Source organism: Procambarus clarkii, chromosome 7 (assembly GCF_040958095.1).
Source record: "Procambarus clarkii isolate CNS0578487 chromosome 7, FALCON_Pclarkii_2.0, whole genome shotgun sequence".
Taxonomy (NCBI): Eukaryota; Metazoa; Arthropoda; class Malacostraca; order Decapoda; family Cambaridae; genus Procambarus; species Procambarus clarkii.
The window spans coordinates 6642956-6655535 of NC_091156.1; the positions used below are offsets into that span (position 1 = coordinate 6642956).

At 40.5% G+C, this 12580-nt stretch overlaps 1 long non-coding RNA gene across 2 annotated transcripts in view; it reads left to right on the plus strand.

The window, feature by feature from the left end:
- The window catches only part of LOC123761328 (uncharacterized), a 57756-nt gene that overhangs the window by 36191 nt on the left and 8985 nt on the right, over nucleotides 1-12580 (plus strand). Inside the window, exon 1 of one of the 2 annotated variants that reach the window (XR_006773217.2) lies at nucleotides 4275-5000. The exons of the other annotated variant lie outside the window; for it this stretch is intronic. This is a non-coding gene — a long non-coding RNA (uncharacterized lncRNA). Of the gene's footprint in view, nucleotides 1-4274; nucleotides 5001-12580 lie in introns of those variants that run through there. 2 annotated transcript variants of the gene reach the window in all.

Consider the following 12580-nt stretch of genomic DNA (forward strand, 5'->3'; position numbering starts at 1 on the left):
ACAAGCCAGGTTGTGCTTGCGGGGGTTGAGCTTCGGCTCTTTGGTCCCGCCTCTCAACCGTCAGACAACTGGTGTACAGGGTGCAAAATATTCAAACGTTAAGGGGATATTATCACGGTTTCGGATATTGGTACTAAATATATATATATATATATATATATATATATATATATATATATATATATATATATAAATATATATATATATATATATATATATATATATATATATATATATATATATATTTCTCAGAGGACACAATAAAACTATTACGTTATTTACAAGGCAGGTAGAGAGGAAGAAGCCACCATGGTGGGTGTGGGACAGCAATAAAAGTATAATGTGAGGTTGTAAATTATCCTTTTGCCATCTAATGGCCTCTTAATTAGCGAACTACACGCTATAAATTGTCGCACTCGCCTTTTGGGTAGCTTACAGGTGTCAGCAGTTTGCATATAATACCCGAAGTTGCCGGAGCATATTCCCCTCATTACTAACACCTACCTAGACCAGCTGCACATAGTTCACATATTTCGAACACTCATTAGCATATTTGGAACACCGAGCTAAGGTACTGATCTCTATTCACATACCTAGAACACGAAGCGGTGGTATTGATCTCTATTCGCACATTTAGAACGTCCAGCCGAGTTATTGAGTACGTTCGGAACGCTTAGCTAAAATACGACCTCTCATTTTCTGTGGAGAATTCTCTCAAAAGTAATTTCTTCCGCTCAAAATTTTATGCTGAGACTCCTTTATTCTCAATTATAGTTACACATGTTTATATAATTTAATACATAAACATTTCCCTCACTCAAAACGGTTCATTTAATTTTATAACATATTTCAGTTGATACAAATTTCTAATGAAATTTATTTATATTAAAATATCTTTTAACTGTGTCAATATCACAAAAAAGAAAACCAATAATATAAGTTTATAGTAAATCACTACCGAATAAATTAAAATGTTAATGATTTGTACCATTATACGAGTCACCGCGGAAATGTCCCGATAGACAAATATGGTTGGCCAGCAGGTGACTGTTGGAATGACCGGAGTTTTATGGTGCAAAAAAGTGTGTGGTCTACTCTGCCTTCCCGAGATGTTTATGGTGACGACTCTTGTGTCAGTCTGACGCCTCGAAAACGGCTGTGTGTTAATTTGATGTTAAATGGTTCAAGTGATACGTAACCTGCCACCTGTTTTGTGTTTACTAGACTCAAATATTTGTACTCACGTCTTTGTACTTGCACTCTTGGAACCCGGGTGTTCTGGTCGCTGTGTTGTCTTAATAATGACTCTTGAGCTATTACTTTTCAGTCATGCATACTCTTGATAATTTGGATGGAGTTAGCTTCTATAACCAGCTAGATTAGTTCACTCCGTTTTCCTACTATTACGTTAAACAAATTCCTAATATATGTATTGTATTCTGTTAATCATGACTCCATCTATGCCCACTTGCTATATTTGTATATAATGTGAATATTTAGACTTTCACTTGTTAATCCCCCTAATTATTTTATGTCTATGCAATGTCTCCTCTCTTTATCCTCATTTCTAGTTCTTTCAGTGTTTCTTCATCACTCGCAATGCTAAGACGAGCCTCGTTGTAATCCTCTTTACCTATTTCACTTTGTGTATGCAATTGTTCTGCTGTGTACACGTTTGGGCTGCATTATCTAGGTGCAGTCTCACGTAGGTGGTATTTAGTGAAGTGAAGGACCTCTTTATTTAGGTGTCTTAAAGGTCTTTTTTTTGCTAGTTGAACAAATGAAAGAAATTCAAACCCTAGCCAATAATGGTTGACTTATTAGATATTAACACACTCAAAAATGAGAAGCTCATTTAGCGTTTGGACTACGTCCATTCACTGCCCCTCTTCACCTTGTCGGAGATCTGGTCGACGACCGGGCCGCGGGGACGCTAAGCCCCGAAAACACCTCAAGGTAACCTCAAGGTAACCTCAAGGTAGAGAAAATAAGTCCAACTTGCACATTTTTCTTAGGTCTGAAGTATTACGTTAGTCTATAGGTGGGTAGAAAAGCGTGGTCAATGAGCTAAAACTCAATCCTCCAGGTGCAAATAGGTGAATACACACGAAACAAGTGAATATGGCTACTGGATTTCAACACCAGCAAGTGTAAAGTGACGAGAATGGGACCAGGTGACGAGACAAGTCAGACGGTACGTAATGAAAGCAATGGAGTAGGTTGTAGAGACCAAAGGCCAGATTCACAAAGCAGTTACGCAAGTACTTACGAACCTGTACATCTTTCCTCAATCTTTGACGGCTTTGGTTACATATATTAAACAGTTTACAAGCATGAAAGCTAGCCAATCAACTGTTGTTATTGTTATAAACAGCCTCCTTCTGCTTCGGAGCTCATTAACTGTTTAATAATTGTAAACAAAGCCGCCAAAGATTGACAAAAGATGTACAGGTTCGTAAGTACTTGCGTAACTGCTTCGTGAATCTGGCTCCAATTCCATTCATAATTTCCAAAGAAGCTATAATAGCATGTTAGGTCGGGAGTAATATGAGAAATACAGATACAAAATTCATTCAGATTCACATTCCACATTTACATTCAAGATGGAAGAGACAATTTCATCATTTATTAAAGGCCATAAAACCAGAAACAAATTCCCCATTAATGTCTGGGAGAGACGCGAGGGGGTGTGGTGCCGCGGAGTGCCATAGCGTCAATATGTGCCACCTTCAATGAATATTCGTCATTCTCTGGGTTCTTGTCACATTTTACGGGCCGTAAATGGACCCTTTGATGGGGACGTCCTCCTTAATACTTGCTCGCGCTTGAGTGCCTTTACCTAATAGTGTTCTGTGCCTTATATAATATAATGATATCAAGTTATTGATATCTACAGTTACAAACTGTACTACGAAACAAACGTAGTACAGTTTGATTCGTTCTCGATTCTCAATCTTGATTCCCGGGTTCGATTTCCGGACGGGACAGAAATGGTTGGGCACGTTTCTTTTCATGTCTCTGTTCACGTAACAGTAAATATTTACCTTGTACTCACCTAGTTGTGCTTGTAGGGGTTGAGCTCTGGCTCTTTGGTCCCGCCTGTCAACTGTCAAGCAACTGATGTACAGATTCTCTGTATCAACTGATACAGTGTGTCTGTGAGTGTGGTGGTGTTGGTTGTTCTGTGTGTGTGTGTGGTCTAGGTGCGTGAGTGTGGCGTAAGTGGGTGCGTGTGGCATGAGTGAGCGCCCATGGTGTGGGTTGGTGTGTGCAAGTAGTGTTAATGGGAGGTGTTTGGTATGGTTGGTGTTTATAATATGTTCGGGCGCGTGTAGTTTGAGTGGATGTGGTGTGGAAGGTTTCGTGTGGTGTAGGTGTGTGTATGTGTGTGAGTGTGTGGAAGCTTGAGCGAGGAACGCTAGCGTGCTACGACAGTTAAGTACCGTCTCCCCTCTGTCTCGCGGCCCTCTTATTGATGTACATCTTGCTGGAGACGCTCTCATACACCGACACCTGTTGCTCAAGGATCAGGTGTGATGATGCTGATGATAATATATATATATATATATATATATATATATATATATATATATATATATATATATATATATATATATATATATAAACTACACTCTGGCCTAGTGTGTAGAGCAGAAGTAACACTTTTAGATACGACTCTCTGTACAGTTATAAAACAGTATGTGCATCCTGTCCTCCTAACCTGTTAGCCAACGCCCATAAAAGCACCATAAACCCTGAACAATACATTAGAAACATAGTAAGCTCACTTTCAGCCGGACGACGCCTCACCGATACAAAAACCTTCCAAACCACCCTTTTCGTTCTATTCTCACCGCCAGCGCTAAGAACCTCTCATTACGAGCCTGGCCGCACTCACAAATCAATCGCTCGCTCCCTGGAAAACGCCTCAAACAATATCAAATTCACGGCCAAAACAGCCAACAGGGAGTGTCGACGTTTCCTTTCATTCATGAGTTCAGCTGGCGGAGTCGTTGGGGTGGGGAGGGAGTGGGGGTTATGCCTCTCTTGTGACGGCGCTCCTGACCCCGTTACCACCACCCACCAGACGCATCGCCGTTGCGTCGGCAGGCCGGGTTGCAACGGGAACTGGCCGGCCTGCAGACGAACGCTTCCCCCACCGTGAGTCATGTGGTATTGTGTGGTGACGTCACCGCAGTCCTAACCAACGTTGGAGTGAAGTCCGAGGTGGTGGTAGACGCCGCCTGGGCCGTAGGGGGCAGAGTAATAAAATTTATGGCCACGATTCACGTCCCACATTTGGTTCAAATTTACGAGTACCCATTACCAGACGCTACAGAGGAGCTGGCTCGCCTGCCCACGGCTCACTCCAGTGCCGATTTTCACAGTGGAAGGGTGCAGTGTGTTGCAAGGAGCGGTGGAGGTGAGAGTGGTGGCTGTGGAGCGCGCGTGGAGTGTTCAGCGGAGAAGTGGCTAGTGGAGAGGAGGGAGTGGAGTCTTGGTGGAAGAGGAAGAGAGTTGTGTATAGTGTGCAGGGCGATCAATGCGTGGTGGGAGGGATGAGGGTGGAAGGGAGGGGTTCCAACATTCCCCCAGCCTGGCCTCTTCCTTTACCCTAACCCTCCTCTCCTTCCCTACCCTCCCCTCCCCTAAAACGGACCATCCACTCCCCGCCACGCATAACGGTCCCTGGGTTTCGTAGAGACATGTCCGATTTTCCTTTCTAATCCTCTCTTGAAAGCATCTCTCTCTCTCTCTCTTCACCAAGCCAGTGCCTCATGCCACTTGCAATTGATAGAATAATGGTTCATAATATAGTAAAATGTGACAAAACTGTATGAAAAGGGTAATGTGATGGCGATCGAATGAGTGATGATTTTCAAAATGGCGGCTTCCCTTGGCTCCGTCGATGGCGGTAACTAAGGAAATTTCCCTTGCTGCGGCAGATGTGTGGATCCTTGTGTTGATATGTATGGAACTACTCTGCTTTCTCGTTACAGGTACGTATCATCAACAACATGGGTAGAAAAAGGGGGGAAAACGAGATTCAAAGGATTAAAATAGTATACAATAGGTCAATATAGCAAGCTACCTAGTAGGTGTCAATACGGAGAGAGGCAGGGGAAGTGCGCGCATAGTCTAGCTGGTCTGTTTCATAAGGCCAAGACCATAGCTCTCTTTCTTATCTTCTCTTACTCTCTCTCTCTTTTTCGGTCTTATTTATCTACATCTTCTCTTTCTCTCTAGCTCACCTATCTCTCCTTCCTTCCTCCCGCTCTCTCTCTCTCTCTCTCTCTCTCTCTCTCTCTCTCTCTCTCTCTCTCTCTCTCTCTCTCTCTCTCTCTCTCTCTCTCTCTCTCTCTCTCTCTCTCTCTCCCCGGGAAGAATGTAGGCGAGATACAACGGTATTGATGGGGGTGACGATCACAGCTGACATTTGTTTGGTATGGGATTACTAAGTGAGCGGAAGCCCGATAGAAGCTGATGTTTGTGCTCATATATGTATGTATACGTATGTTTATTGTTTATATATTCAGTATATGTGTAAATGTGTATGAATGCGCGCGGTTGTTGTGTGTTCCCGACTTTATTTTTCGTAAGCACGAGTAGCAAATTATATAGTATTAATAAGTGAACGAATTCAACACTGGGACCTATACACCTATACATCTATGTATATATACAATGAGATGTGCATCTCATTGTATATATATACATTGGTGTGTGTATATATACCTTTTAGTGTACATATAAACTGAAAATATTATTTTGTTCTGGACGGACTTTACATATATTTGTTGGATATATGACCTTAATAACCAACCAGAAGTTGTTAGCACTTTACCCCCCAACACCAAACAATGACAAATACCTTACAAAAATATATATACAATTTAAATCTATATAGTATTAGGATGTATATCAAATTATAGCTCAAGGCCAAATATTTCCCTACCTGGAATATATCTAAAGGGGGTTCTGGGACTTCGTCTTCTCTCTCACGTGATAATTTGGTCCAAAAATTGTTGCTTAGAACAGCCAGCAGATCCACATATCCACTACAGCCTGGTTGGTCCGGTACGTCTTGCTGGAGCATGTCTAATTTATGTTGAACGCTCCTACTTTTGTTTTGGTACTATTTGTAACGTTTGCTGAGAGGATACTGAATAGCTCTGATATTAATAAAGTGTTCTGTGAGTGTGCCTATGGCGCCCCTTCTCTTCACTGGCTTTATTCTGCATTTCCTACCATGCCGTTAACTTCAGTTTGTTGTTATCCTACTGTGCAAATTTCGGACCGGGCCTTCCAGTAACTTCCACGTATATATTATATGATACCGGTCTATTCTTTATAGAGAGAAAGTTTGGGGAGCTTTAAGAAGGTCGAAATAATTTCCCATCTTAAAAAAATTTCTGGATTATTCTGTACTTTGTTATGCTCACTAAATGTTAAGTCATCTGCCATTATTAATATTATTATTATTATTATTATTATTATTATTATTATTATTCTATGTTTTTTCTATGTGGGGATCTAAGTATATTATTGAATTTATCACAGTTAAACATCACGTTATTTTCAGTTGGCCAGTCGAAGAATCTATTGATATCGGTTTGTTGTTTTTCAATGTCGTCTACAGAAGTACATTTTATGCTGATTTTTGGATCGTCTGCAAAAGGTGACATCTAGCTGTGGCTTGTATTTTTATTTAATCTGTTTTGAGAATAAGAAAGCAGTGGTGCGAGGACTGTGCTCTGTCGTACAGACCTTTTCATTGTACTTGGGTTTGATTTTGTTTGATGGATTGTTAGTCTGTTCATACAGTTTGACAGGAAACTGGATAACTATTGCCTTACTTTACCTGTTATTTCAAGTTATTTCATTTTATGGGCTATCACTCCATGATCACAATAATCACATGCCTTAGTAAAGTCCGTTTGGACAGCATCAACAAATTGTTATTCCTCTAATGTTTCCGTGACTATGTCATAGTTGTTGAGTAAGTGGTGAAGACAGGATTTTCCCAATCAAAATCTATGTTGACCTTGGTTCTATTTGATTCTAATTAATAATCTTATCCATTTCCTTCTTGTATATGTAAGCCTTTAAGATTTAGACCTAAAAGGACCACCTCAAAGATTTTTTCCTAGGAAAACCACCTTTGTGATTTATACAAGAGGAGAAGAACCTGTAAGTGAATCATCTAAAAGATTAAGACATAACACAACCACCTTCAAAGCTTATGTCTAAGAACGATCTCTAAGATATAAGCATCAGAGAACCATCTTTAAAGATTAGGCCTGAGAGTTGAATCGTTATGACTGAAATACTATTTTTCTTTGACATTGTTAACCTCATAGCTGCTTCTGTTATTATGTATATTATTACTAATATTTCCAGTGAAAAATCGTCAGGGATAGACTCCGAAAAGTGTACTCCACTTCTCGGTGTATATACACTGAGAGTTAAGACTCTGAGGTATATACACTTCGGATGTCAACACCCAAAGTATACAGTACTTGATGGTTATTCAGTCAGGACACTAAGCCCCGAAATCATCTTAAGATAACCTCAAGTAGATAATACTCGTGGGTTTCCTTAATAACCTTCCAGAAGTTGATAGGTCTTAGGTCTTAAGCCGAACATGAAACTAGTGAAAGACGTTTAAAGTCTAAGGACTTTATATATAAAAGTCTAAGTACTTGATATATCTCTGTATTAATGATTTAATAACACCAAACACTGAAATGTAATAATATATAAAACATGCTAATGAAATAATACCTGTTCCAGGTTTTAACCCTCCTGTGCTTGTTCGGCCTTAAGCTCAACGCCAGTTTTTAATTCATTTAACTTATTAAGCAGTCCATCCTCATCCGGTGAGGGGTTAGTGAGCTTCATACTTCATCCATCCAGGCTCTGTACCCATCCTGTGAGTGGTAAGTGGCTCTGTACCCATCCTGTGAGTAGTTAAGCTCTATACTCATCCTGTGGGTATAGAGTTAGAGCTAGATCCACCACAAGATGGATATGGATCTCCATATCCATCCAGAGTGTGGTTAGTGGGCCCCATACCCCTCCTGTGTGTGGTTAGTGGGCTCCATACCCATCCTGTGTGTGGTTAGTGGGCTCCATACCCATCCTGCGTGTGGTTAGTGGGCTCCATACCCATCCTGCGTGTGGTTAGTGGGCTCCATACCCATCCTGCGTGTGGTTAGTGGGCTCCATACCCATCCTGCGTGTGGTTAGTGGGCTCCATACCCATCCTGCGTGTGGTTAGTGGGCTGAATAATCCTTGAGAGCTGCAAACTGTATTAATATGCTGGCATATTCTTTTGATTTAACTGATTTTATGTTTATCCTTTGGCTACAGCACCTTTATATTTTTACTGGAATATATTGAGCTGTTCTTTCCTTCTGTAACATTGGAGATGATGGCCAATTATTTTTTCACTGGGAAAAAGGGAGTTTTGAAGTTGTCGAAATTGGAAATTCTATGTTCCAGTTTAATTCCAGGCCATAACTGTTCCCAAGATTAAGACTGATAAGGTAATCCGATATACAGAATCACCCAAGGATGTTTTGTTTGGGAGGTTATTTCATTGATTCATGTTTTGGTATTCTCCATTTTTTTTAGTAATAATAAATTTTAATTCCATTTACATTAAACAATAATAAATAAATTAAAATTGATGTACAAATTCGTCTTGCTTTCGGTCTAGGATTCGGTCCAGGATGGACCGAAACGTCGTCGTCTCCTAATCTTCTGGTGTGTGGTTTGGTTATCAAAACTAATCAATTTGACTAGATCATCTGCTTTTACGTACTTAACAATCTCTCCACGAAATCTTGTTCCATATTATAATCATCTTCAATAGCATACTGTATCAATTATGCTTTTTATTTTAATTATCTAGAGGATCTCAATATCTTAAAATTTCCAAATTGCTCACATGAAGGTTTTTCCTCAAGACAAAAAATTTGTTTTCTAGATAACGTTTGAGCAACTGCAAGCAAGGATGTAAATCTAAAGCTTTTAGTTGAATTCTCGGATTTTCTTCATGTGTTCAGTTACGATCTTGGCCTTCTTAAAAATTTGAAGCCAAAGTTTGATTCATTTCAAGCATGAACGCTGGTGGCTAGGAGGAATGCAAGTGGAACGTGCACATCTTTCAATGATGAAGAGATGTACTAAGTCCCGTCCTATTGATTAACTAACACTCATAACTGAATTTTTTCGTTTCGTTTGTAATTCATCAGTAGGCAAGTGGGAATTGGAAAGCGGATGTAGCACTAGGGAGGGAGAGTGATTTCTCTCAGTAACATGGACTTTGAATACCAAGTAAGTTGCATATAGTTTAATATTCTTCTCGGCAATTTGGTGATTACAACGTATCAGGCTTTCTGACTGGTTATATAACTAGTTCTTGCTGCGTACATATGTATATATACGTATATATATTGCATAGTCGCGTATTTCAGAACATGTGCCAAATACAATACACGGGCCCCTACGTCAAATTCTGAAACCAAGTACAGAGTACGGACAACACCACGTACAGAGCAGGAACCTCTATACTAAGACAGTGCCGTAATCTCAATACCAAGAGTGGACTATTAACTTACATTGATTCAACTTTCTACAAAGCGATTTATCTAGAATTAACAGGGAATGATTACACAGGGAGTGTTTCACAGCACCAGCAAGTGAGATGCAGGTAGACTGTGGACGAAGTGCCGTTCCTATTATGTGTGTTTCGGATATTTCCCATTCTGGCCAACATGGAAGACACCTGGATTGCTCCCATCAGCATTTGTTGTCTTGTCACCTGATACCCTACCTTGTACCCTGTGGGTATTGTGCCCTCAACTCCCTACTTCCGGACATGTGCCGGTTTTCCGGTAGTAAATGCGCCTTGAGGTCACTGATATGTGTTCAGAACGAAGGAATGTAAGATTTGCTATAAAATACTCGACATAAGTGGTATGTCTCTCTCTAACACAGACAGCGCTCGGGATTCGTTGTCCTAAGGGCCCGGGTTCAATCCCCGGTGGAGGCGTAAATAAATGGGCAGCGTTTCTTTCCCCCTGATGCTCCTATTCACCTAGCAGTAAATAGGTACCTAGGAGTTAGACAGCTGCTACGGGTTGCTTCCTGGGAATGTGTGTGTATGTTAGAAAGAACTATATGTACACTAGTAGATACATTTATTTATTTATTTATTTATTTATATGTAGTAAATATTATAGAGGAAAATTAGATTGGTTTGAAAGCAGGGGTCCAAGAGCTAATAGCTCAATCCTGCAGACACAAATAGTATATACACACAAACACACACACAAACAAACACACACACACACACACACACACACACACACACACACACACACACACACACACACACACACTCAGATCGATTGATAGTGATACAATTAGATGTTTTCATCAGCCTCTCTCATGTTTATCTATCTCCTTGTGTTATTGCTGCACCTTCGCTACAACACCATTTAGGAATATCATCAGTCCTAGTTCCACTGTTATTCTTAATTTTTGCGAATGATCTATCCGAAGGATTTACAGGTCAATATTTGCAAATGGCACAAAGTTAACTAGGAATGTTAACCTCCTACGAGGAATTTAGATAAATTACAGGAAGTTGAAAGACGAAAAGCTGTTTCAGGTAAATATCGCAATACCTAAATAAGGAATCTTTCAGAACAGTCAATATATATATAGTGCCTTTGTAAGACCAACGCTAGAATATGTAGCACAGACCTGGAATCAACACCTTTGTAAAAGACAAACCCCAAAATCTATGCACAAATATTTGCAGACACATTATTTCCACCCCTGTTCCGGTGGCCAGCAAGTAGAATACATTGAACGAAGAAGCAGTGGAAGCCACCTCTACCCACAATTTAAGGCGAGATTCGACAAAGGATTTAGAACCTCAGGAAAGTTAAATTCTTGTGCAACTGGTACGTAAAGGCTAGGTAGTGGGGCATTAAGGGCTAGACTTCGTTTCTTCATAATGATTGTTAGGTAAGCACTCTTTCCCCCCCTCTCTCTCTCTCTCTCTCTCTCTCTCTCTCTCTCTCTCTCTCTCTCTCTCTCTCTCTCTCTCTCTCTCTCTCTCTCTCTCTCTCTCTCTCTCTCTCTCTCTCTCTCTCTCTCTCTTTCTCTCTCTCTCTCTCTCTCTCTCTCTCTCTCTCTACATCTCTATCCTTCCTCTCTTTCTCTCTCTACATCTCTCTCCTCCCTTACTTCCCAATTCTCCCCCCGTTTCTTGACATATCTATCTCCACTATTCAGTTTACCTCTCATCCTACTTCATCTCCTGATCTTTCTCATTAACTCTCTCCCACGAACTATCCACACTTTTCCCTATCTACACCTTTTTTCTGTTCTACTTCTCTTACTGCTTGCATCACCCTCTCCCCCGCTTCCTCTCTCAGCTCTCCCTGACTTCTAGCTCCCAAGGCAACCTATTCAACTACAGTGCCAGACGAACGATTCAGCTCCCTTGTGTGTTATACAGTTCGAATGTGTGTATTCAAACAGTTCTTTTGAGTGATGCTTTGTTCGTTTTTGTTTGAACTTAGTGGCAACAGGTGTACGTTTGCCTGTAGATACAATCAGCTGTAAAACATTTGAACAAAAACATAAACTCTTTACGATTTACAATCCTCACACACGTGTGTGCATGAATGTATTTATGCAACTGTATTCGTTTAAATGTTTTTGTTGAGTCGAGCGCAAATTCCTGGGCCCCGTCTTACCAGCTGTTGGGTGTCTAATTCAATGCATTTTTTCTTGTCGTATTTGCTTCTGAAACAATTTATTAAATAAACTTCTACTGTCCCCTCTTCTCTATTGACTTTCATCACTGCTCTTACACTTACTGAACAAGTATTCTTTTACATCAATGTTACTCTTCCCACCTCCAGTCTCCATCCATGTCCTGTTCTTCTGCTCTGCTTTATAATGAACATTTACTCTTTAACAACTTTACAAATTCCTCAGGGAATCTGATGTTTTTATCATTTGTCCTTGATTTCGCTTTTCCTTTCGTTGTCTCTTAGTTTCAGCTATTTAATGTCCTTCTAACAGATCTTGGGCCTCATCCCTTATCATTCAATTGTCTGCTGCACAGGTTCCCGAACCCTTCAGACAGTCTGCCTCCACGAACTGTACTTCACACTTAACATCATGTGATTAACTAAATGCTTTACCATATTCTTTGATCTCTCTCTCTCTCTCTCTCTCTCTCTCTCTCTCTCTCTCTCTCTCTCTCTCTCTCTCTCTCTCTCTCTCTCTCTCTCTCTCTCTCTCTCTCTCTCTCCCTCTCCCTCTCTCTCTCTCTCTCTCTCTCTCTCTCTCCACATTGTCTCAGTCTTGGTAATAGTGCTTTATAATGCACCGTAGCTATCTTCGTGCTGCTAGTCTTGTTTTTACTGCAACAGCTGACAACGAGGATTCTTATAAACACTTCTTCATCCGTGTGGGATAATCATGGCTCGGACATAATATACGGCCACTATCATTTACCGGTGAGCCTTAATTCACAGCCAGCATATT